General features: G+C 41.1%; 1 pseudogene; it reads right to left on the reverse strand.

Moving 5' to 3' along the window:
* Positions 1-8,505: 8,505 nt before the first annotated feature.
* LOC114617959 lies at positions 8,506-8,901 on the reverse strand (annotated as a pseudogene).
* Between the last annotated feature and the right edge of the window lie 335 nt (positions 8,902-9,236).

A 9,236-nucleotide genomic window follows, 5' to 3' on the forward strand; every position in this document is an offset into this window, starting at 1 on the left:
TGGGAGGCAGAGGCAGGTGGATTTCTGAGTTCGAGGCCAGCCTGGTCTACAGAGGACAGCCAGGACTACACAGAGAAAACCTGTCTTGAAAAACAACAACAACAACAACAACAACAACAACAACAAAAAGACTCCTCAAAAGACCTCCGTGGTCTGTGCTGCCACTGGAAACCATGTGGAAGTCCATGGTCCACGCTGTTGGTTAAGCAAAGAAGCTTCTTCTGTGGTGGTATCGATGACTGGAGGCTCATAATTGAGAATGAGCGACATTGACTACCTTGCCCTGTCCCCCCAAAGCCCAAAAGAAACAATTCTAACAGGAAGCCATTGAAGAAAGTCCTTAAAAGTTGTTATAAAGATGTTGGCCGGGCAGTGGTGGCACACGCCTTTAGTCCCAGCACTTGGGAGGCAGAGGCAGGTGGATTTCTGAGTTCAAGGCCAGCCTGGTCTACAGAGTGAGTTCCAGGATAGCCAGGACTACACAGAGAAACCCTGTCTCAAAAAAACAAACAAACAAAAAATGTTGAAGTGCAGCTCTTTACCATTGATAGTTCCTGGTCGGGATGGGAGCAGAAATGGAGGTGGGGAAGGTTAGCTTTAAGGGGTTGGCCACTGGAAGTTTGAAGATGCTCCAATGAGTATACGGGCAACACAAATTGGACTTGGTGTATCTTTTTTTTCTTTTTGGGGGGGAGGGCAGAAAGGTGGGGAGGTGGACCTGGGAGGAATGAGAAGCCAAAGTGATTGGGATACATTGTACGGAATTCTCAATTAATCAATAATTATATTATGTTGGAAAAATTTATAGTTTGTATAAGTCATTACCAAATAAAGGTGTAAATTGGAAATGATTGTTCCCTCTGTTCAATTGCCTGTCAAACATTCAACCTCCCCAGAGGGTTAGCCACTGTAGCTATAGCAAAGAGGCTGACAGAATGAAAATGCTCTGCTTTTGTAGACCTTTCCTCTGTCTGGACATCAGTCCATTGTATGACTGCCTTGTTGTTCCTCCAGGTATGGAAAGAAACTTGGCTCTCCATGTTTTCTTACTGTCATAAATTCAGAACAACCAGATTCATTTGTGGAAAAGATCTCAACTTCAGATACAGCTACACCAACAAAACCATATTGCAAAGTTAAATGGTGAATGTTTTTTAAGGTAATTCTGATTTTTTTTCTGCCAGTAGGGGCAGCACACAATTCTAGTAGTAAGATAGCAAATGACTGTAACCTTCAAAAGTGGACACATCTGGACAAACTGGGTGGCAGGAAGTGGCAACTAATGCCACTGAATGGAGTGTTGCCGTTACTGTTGTCGTTGTTGCTGTTGTTGCTGCTGCTGTTGTTTAATGTTAAAATCACTTCACCTACCTCACCCTTGTCCTTCCTCCATTATACCTCCTAAAGTAGAATCCATGGGAAACTGAGAACCATGGCACACAGAGGATTTTCTAGAAAGTTCCACTAACATCATGCTAAGAGTCAGAGACTTATTCCTGCTTGTCCCTCTGTTCCTGCTAACCACCCACTTCCTCTCCACACTGACTCTGGAGTACCAAAGATGCTCCTACAAGTCCAGCCTTATGTTCTAAATGAGCATAGCAAGGAAGTATGCATGAATTGCTCTAAGCAATTCTTCAGTTCAAGCAAAAATCAAAATAAATGAAGGAATGTATCCAATGCCAAAGCACAGATGAGGCTTCATCTTAAAGAGAAGAGTGTTCCTGGTAGGCTATCTTTTCCTGAGGCACCTAGAAATAAGAGCACTATGGTCATATGTCCTCCTACAAGAAATCGTTGAGAATGGGTCTGGATTAACGAAATAAAGTGAGCACATTCTTCTATACATGTACATAAGTGTGCTAAGAAAAAAGAGCATCCTTCAGACATTCTCAGAAAACACTACATTTTATTAAAATCTCTTTTGTAAAAGACAAAATTGAGAGCTATGCAAACTTTGACTCCTGGATTGACAGTAAGTATTTTTGAGTATACAATACAAGATGATGTATATCACTATCATGGATAAATCAATCTTTAATTTCTATGCCTTCCCTGCTTTCACTCTTGAACTCAAGTATGCAACTAGGCCAGTATTTCAGAGTAACACTGACCATCTCAGTGAAAGAGAGTGTAATTGAAAGGTGATAGCAGAATGAATATACAGCAAATACTTCTCCTCCTGCGAGAAAAAATAATATGAAAAGCAGAAGTGGGGGATGAAGAAAAACTGATTCTTGGAGATTTTGCCCAGAAAGCCTTTCTGCTGGCTTCCTGCCCTATTTAAGTTGGAGAAAGATGTATTTTTCTGACACAGCTCACTCACCAGTGATCTGATATTTGTACTTTAGAAAGGAGACTATCATAGAAGAAAATGACACAAGAATGTTGGTAAGGCCACCGCAGAGGTCCGAAGCTGTGCTGCTGAGATTTGGTCTGTTACCATCCATTGCGATAATAAATACTGGCCCCAGGATCTGGTTGCCCCAGGGACAGGGAGATCCTCACATACACCAAGCAATGCTATTTAACCTCTCCCAAGGTTAACCCTGATTGGTCAATAAAAATACCTACCACCTATAGCTTGGCAGAAGAGAGGCAGGAGGAGTTTCATTCAGTTCCTAGATGTGGGTCTAAGGCAGAGACCATGAGGAGAAGAGAGAAGGAAGAAGATGCCATGGAGTTGGTGATCGTGAGCACATGCCCATGAGGGTCAGCCAGTTGGAGTAGGAGCAGCCCAGGCAGAACATGACAAGTTATATCTTATTATGGCTTATTGACAGGGAAGTAGACAAAATAGCACAGAGGGTTGATATCTGCCCAGCCCTAGTGCTTTTAAGGCTTACTATAAATATAAAAGTTAGTTTTGTATCTTTTATTTGGGAACTAAATGATCTAAAGTGGGGTAGAAACCCCCAATTAATTTTTACAACAATGCTGTGCCCTTCCTCTGCTAGGCCAGAACTGAAATCCGGACCCAGATATTCTTGCTCACAATGTCCTCTATTCAAAACAGGAACCAAGATTCAAAAGCAAGCGAATTTCTCAAAAGTGTTATGTGTTTATCTATTCCATATTAAACTATGAGTCTCTTCTCGTAGGATATGTGAACACATACCCTATGTGTTGTACACAGTTAAAGTTTGTCACCTTGGGGAGTGACGGAGGGCTTAGTGGTTTGCAACACTTGTCGCTTCTGCAGGGAAACTGATTTCAATTCTCTGGCACTCAGGAGATCCAATGCCTTCTTCTAATCTCTTTAGGAGATTATATATGTACACACATAAACCAAACATTCATATGCATAAAATAAAATAACTCTTTTCAAAAACTGAATAAAATAAATAAAATTTATCATCTTTGTAATTTACATAAGAATTCATGCCCAAAGTTATGAGAATAGCAATGACAATTATTCTCTTGTAATACTCTTTACAATATTACTTATTAATACATATATAAGCCAGGTGTTGTGGCATATGCCTTAAATCTCAGCATTCAGGAGGCAGAGGCAGAGAGGCAGAGGCAGAGAGGCAGAGAGAGGCAGAGAGAGAGAGGCAGAGAGAGAGAGGCAGAGAGAGAGAGAGGCAGAGAGAGAGAGAGAGAGAGGCAGGAAGAGAGTCAGAGAGAGAGGCAGAGAGAGAGAGGCAGGCAGAGAGGCAGGCAGAGAGGCAGGCAGAGAGGCAGACAGAGAGGCAGAGAGGCAGAGAGGCAGGCAGATCCCTGCGAATCGAAGGCCTGTTCTACATTATGAGGTCTAGGACAGCCAAAGCTACATAATGAGACCCTGTCTCAAAACACAACAACAACAAAAAAAAACCATACTTATTTATTATTTAATATTTTACTATTTTGAAAATGCATGACCCTTGCCTTGAAGGAGACACATACAACACATATTTGCTGGATAGATGTGTGATTAGTTACAGTGACTCATCATTTCTGTCCTGAGCTGTGCCACTCTGCCCTGGTACACTCCACACAAACAGTTGTGACCTCCCCATGCCTCAACTTTCTCATCTGTGTAATAGAGCTAAGAATTAAGTCTTCCTCCACCATTCAGTGAGAATTAGTTAATGTGGATGTCTGCTAATGAAAGACTCTGCAGAGGGTTGTTGAACAAACAAAGCTACGTTTGCACACAACTGGGCATGATTCACGTGAGAAAAGATGGATTCCTGTAAACTGTACCTCCCCTCAAAACTAGGTACATCTCCTTTTAGGTGGCACAAAGTCTTTAACTGTGTCTAACAAGAATACACTATATTATTTTATATTGTAACATTACAATATATTATTATTGTATATAAGTCTAAATTTTTAAGTTGACAGATTTTAATAGGAATGGGAAAGTTTTTAGTATAAAATAGTTAAATATTAAGTCAGCATAATTATAAGCAAATACTGAGCTCTTTTGTATTTCTAAGCCCTCTTTGAAATCCATGAATATACTTTTTAAAGATTGATTGATTGATTGATTGATTTTATGTATAAAATACATACAATACAGTTCTGTCGCTGTCTTCAGACACACCAGAAGAGGGCATCTGATCCCACTACAGATGGTTATGAATCACCATGTGGATGCTGGGAATTGAACTCATTCAATTACTGTACTTGAATTCATTCAAGTACTCATTCAAATACTGGCAGAGCAGTCAGTACTCTTAACCACTGAGGCAACTCTCCAGCCTGAAATCCATGAATATTTTAAACTGACAACATATCTTAGTTTGGACTAGTCAAGATTAACTGCTATAGCTAGTGGCTCCCATCCAGGGAGAAGCTATGTGTCATTCACTGAGCCACTATCTCTAGTTGCCCTTGGGTGAACAGTTTTGTAGAGTTGTCTTCAACCTCTTCACTTTCTGAACTGCTGGGCTTCAGAGATAACAATTTAGAAAGTCCTTGCTTCTAGCAATTCTCAGAAAACCAGCAAGATAGAAATAGATAAACACTTCAGAGTCGGGGAAATCTTTCCCTATACCTCTTTCTATTTCATCCCTCAAAGAGATGTCTTCAGGAATTAATGACAATCTTCTCTATTTGTTGCTGTGTCCCCCATAATATACTTGATGTCTCAAAGAAAATATATACGGATGCTATGGAGTGAGAGTTAGTCACACGTCATCATTCCAAATTCCCACTTCAGAACCTTCAGTCAACTTTAATTAAATAAACAAATTATGTTGTTTGGCCTATTTCATTTCATTTAGAGAAAGAAGGGTTCATTGCTGAATTTGGTTGTTGGGTGTTTCTTGATTGGTTAGGCTTTTACGTGTACAGGTTTAGGTTTGTTTTTTTTTTCCCTTTTTAGGGAGGAACTGGAGATGAAGTATGTGTATGTGTGTGTGTTTACTAACACTACTTCAAACTATTATTAGCATGTTTCATTGTTGATTTCAACCTTTATTTCATTTGCTTTAGACAAATCCCAACTCAGAACTTGAGCTACACTGTAACCTTACAGTGTAGGCTTCATAGTACAAAATACTACACAGAGTACCCTCTGTTTTATATAGGACCATGTTTTCCATTTCACTCTTTCCACTAATCTTTGAGAGCCTCTGTCCTTCCTTGTTCATTTCAAAATTTCATGCTAAAACCAGCCTGGTTGTTATCATCCAACTTCAAGCAGGAATGTGTCCCAGGATTGCCTAGTATCCTGTTCTGAGTTAATGATGTGTGGCCTCCCTCATATGAATTGCTACACAACCTTTAGTCTTTCTGCACTGGCTTTAAGGCATCAAATGTTTATGGAATTGTAATGGCTATTCCTGGTTGTCAACTTGATTATATCTGGAATGAAACACAATCCAGAATTGGAGGGCTCACCTGTGATCCAGATCTTGAGGCTGGAAGACACAAGTTTCTGACCTGGATCTTGGCATGAAGAGTTTGAGGCATAGTGGTCATGAAAAGCTTAGGCCTAAACAAGGTAGTACATGCCTTTAATCCCAGGACACTGGGGCAAGGGGGATCTCTGAGTTCAAGGTCAGCCTGGGAAAAAAAGCAAGTCCCAGATCCAGGTGTGGTGCTACACATCTTTAATGTGGGCCATACCTTCTGCTGGAGGCCTACAAAGGACATTGGAAGAAGGAAGAGTCACTCTTCTTCGCCTGCTTGCATTTACTTGCCAGCACATCTGTTGGGACCTACTTCTACAGAAGACCAGCTCAAACACCTAGCTTGGGGAAACTAAGCAACTACTAGATTCTTGGACTTCCCATTCACAGCTGCTCATCGTCGGCTTAGTTAGACTACAGACTGTAAGTCATCACAATAAATTTCCTCAACATAGAGAGACATTCCATAAGTTCTGTGACCTAGAGAACTCTGACTAATACAGGAATATCTAATATGAAGAAGATATCCATGGATGGAAATAGGCCTGGCCCCAAGATGCCTGTGTCATAGAGAACAGGACAAGGAGAAATACAAAGAAGCTTTTCTACAGGCATATTGGCTAGTTGGGGCTATTATTGTAAGATGCCACAGACTAGTTAATTTGAAAAAACATAAATCTATTTTCTCATAGTTCTGACTCCTAGAAGTCCATGAGTGGGCTAATGGTGAAGATTCTCTTGGTCTTTTGAGGGCTACCTTCACACTGGATATATAACTCACACCTCCTTTCCTGGCTTGTATGCCTGTAACAGTGTGATGTTTCTTCTTGTAATGCATTCATCCCACCATAGGAGGGCCCTACCTCAAGTCCTCTCTTAAAGCTAGCTTGACTTTCAAAGGGTTCCTCTTAGGAGACTGGTATTCAGGATTTGAACTTTGAGGAAGAACATAAGAATTAAATCCAAAACAAAGGGTTTCCAAGCAAAGACAGGTAGATCAGAAAGCTTCCATGTGAGAGTCTATCTAGGGTAACAAAGATGCCCTCCCTTCTGAGTCCCAAGAGAAGCCATTCATCTTTAGGGGCCAAATAGATGAAATAACTTTCATATACCAAGGCAGCTATTTCTGGTCAGGCTCTCACCCTGATATTTGGCTCATGTGGCCTTCACCTCTCTTTGTGGAGCTTCAGCCCTACATATTGATAGGCCTTCTGAACATTTCTACCTTTGTGACTCACAGTGTCTAAAGTTCATCATGTCTGAAACATGATGCATTGTCTTCTATTGGTTTACTCCTTCTGGCTCATGTTTTGTTTTTTTTTTAAACCCTTTTGGAACCAACACCATCTACTCAACTATTTTACCTAAAACCCTCTCCCTCATTCTTGAATCTAATCACCTAAAAGTGACTTCATATCCATGTGTCGTATCATTGCACCTGCCTCCCAATTTATTCTACGTGTGCCCTAGTCCAAACTCTCTTAATCAGCTACAATATAATTATTATATTTTTATAATAATATCTAGTAGATATGGAGAGTTTCTGTATGATATGCAATTTATATGTATTGTTTCTTCTCAACTCTGTTGTTATTTACATCCTAAAGATGAGAAAATCGTATTATCAGAGAAAGCAAGGAATTTGTGTAAACACGTGGCTTTAAATTCTAGCACTGAATCTAGAACTTGCCATTCATTGTGTGCCTTTTCAGCAGCAGCTCACTTTCCTCCGAACTTCTCTCCTTCACCTCTTTCTGTAGTCATCTGTATAAAACACAATTCTAGTGTTCTCACATCCTAACTTCATCATTTCACCACAGACCTTCCATCAGCGATACTTCAGTGAAGCATCAGTTAGATGCTTCCTGGTTAGTTAGATATGCATGTGTAGAGTTTTGCTTTCTTCTTTTGGAGGGTTGGGGAACTAAATGTGGTTTGTGCTAGTTTCTGTGGGAGTTCCCTGAGATCAGCACCTTAGAACAACCAGACACTAAAAGGAAATTCACTAAGAAAAACCTACCAAGCTTGCAAAGCTTAGACAATTTATCTAGAATCTGATAGTCTGTAGAGTTCTCTGAAGACTTATCTATCAGCAATGTTCTATGAAGTTGCAGATAACCAGGTAAATGAATTAACCCAGAAACCCTGATCAACAATGTCCACTACACACCGGGCAGTGGTGGCGCACGCCTTTAATCCCAGCACTTGGGAGGCAGAGGCAGGCGGATTTCTGAGTTCGAGGCCAGCCTGGTCTACAGAGTGAGTTCCAGGACAGCCAGGACTATACAGAGAAACCCTGTCTCGAAAAAAAAAAAAAAAAGTCCACTCCTTGCTTTCTATCCCTGGTGATATATTTATATCTGCTCGGTGCATTCCTTACTCTGTGGGTGAATCATTTCACACTCTGAGGCTCCATAAAGAGTAGGTTCCATAAAGGACTAAGCATGTTTCTCTCTCCCTGGACCAATGCCCAGTAGAGTGTGGTATGTAATAAAGTTTCAATAAGCAAATGAATCTTAGCCAGCCAATAAATAATCACTCCTGTATATTACTCCTTTCATCCATGCAGAAAACATTTTTTTTCCTTTTTTGGTTTTTCTTTTTTTCTTTTTTTTTTTTTTTTTTTGGAGGCAGTACTGCAACTTTGACATTCGGCAGGTTAGTTCTCATCCACATTGACCGTCTGTAGATTTTTGAATATGGTAACAGGCACGTAAGTTACCAACGTATAGAGCTTGTTTGGTGAATTCTCATCTTCATTACGTTTTCTGGACAAACGTACTCAGATGCAATATGGAACATTCCTTATTCCCTTGGCCCAGACGGCTTTATTGAGCCTGGTGTCAATGCGCACATCTGGAGTCCCCATTTCCTTCATGGCAAACTTTCGAATTTCTTTGAGTGCCCGAGGAGCACACTTCTTGAAGCCCACTCCATGGATGCGCTTGTGAATGTTGATGGTGTATTCTCGGGTCACCACCTCGTTGATGGCAGAACGGCCCTTCTTCTTCTCGCCACCCTTCTTTATGGGAGCCATTCTGCCGGGCCCAAGTTGGAAAGGCCTTTTTTTGGTTTTTCAAGACAGGGTTTTTCTGTATAGCCCTGGCTGTCCTGGAACTCACTCTGTAGACCAGGCTAGCCTCGAACTCTCGAACTCAGAAATCTGCCTGCCTCTGCCTCCCAAGTGCTGGGATTAAAGGCATGCGCCACCACTGCCTGGCAAATAATAATAATTTTAAAAGCTGGGCATAGTAGCATGTTGTCTATAGTCTCAGTACTTGGGAGATAGGGAAAGTAGTATCAAGAATTCAAGGGAAGCCAGGCGGTGGTGGCGCACGCCTTTAATTCCAGCACTTGGGAGGCAGAGGCAGGCGGATTTCTGAGTTCGAG

Source organism: Grammomys surdaster, unplaced genomic scaffold (genome assembly GCF_004785775.1).
Source record: "Grammomys surdaster isolate TR1022 unplaced genomic scaffold, NIH_TR_1.0 139, whole genome shotgun sequence".
Lineage (NCBI taxonomy): Eukaryota > Metazoa > Chordata > Mammalia > Rodentia > Muridae > Grammomys > Grammomys surdaster.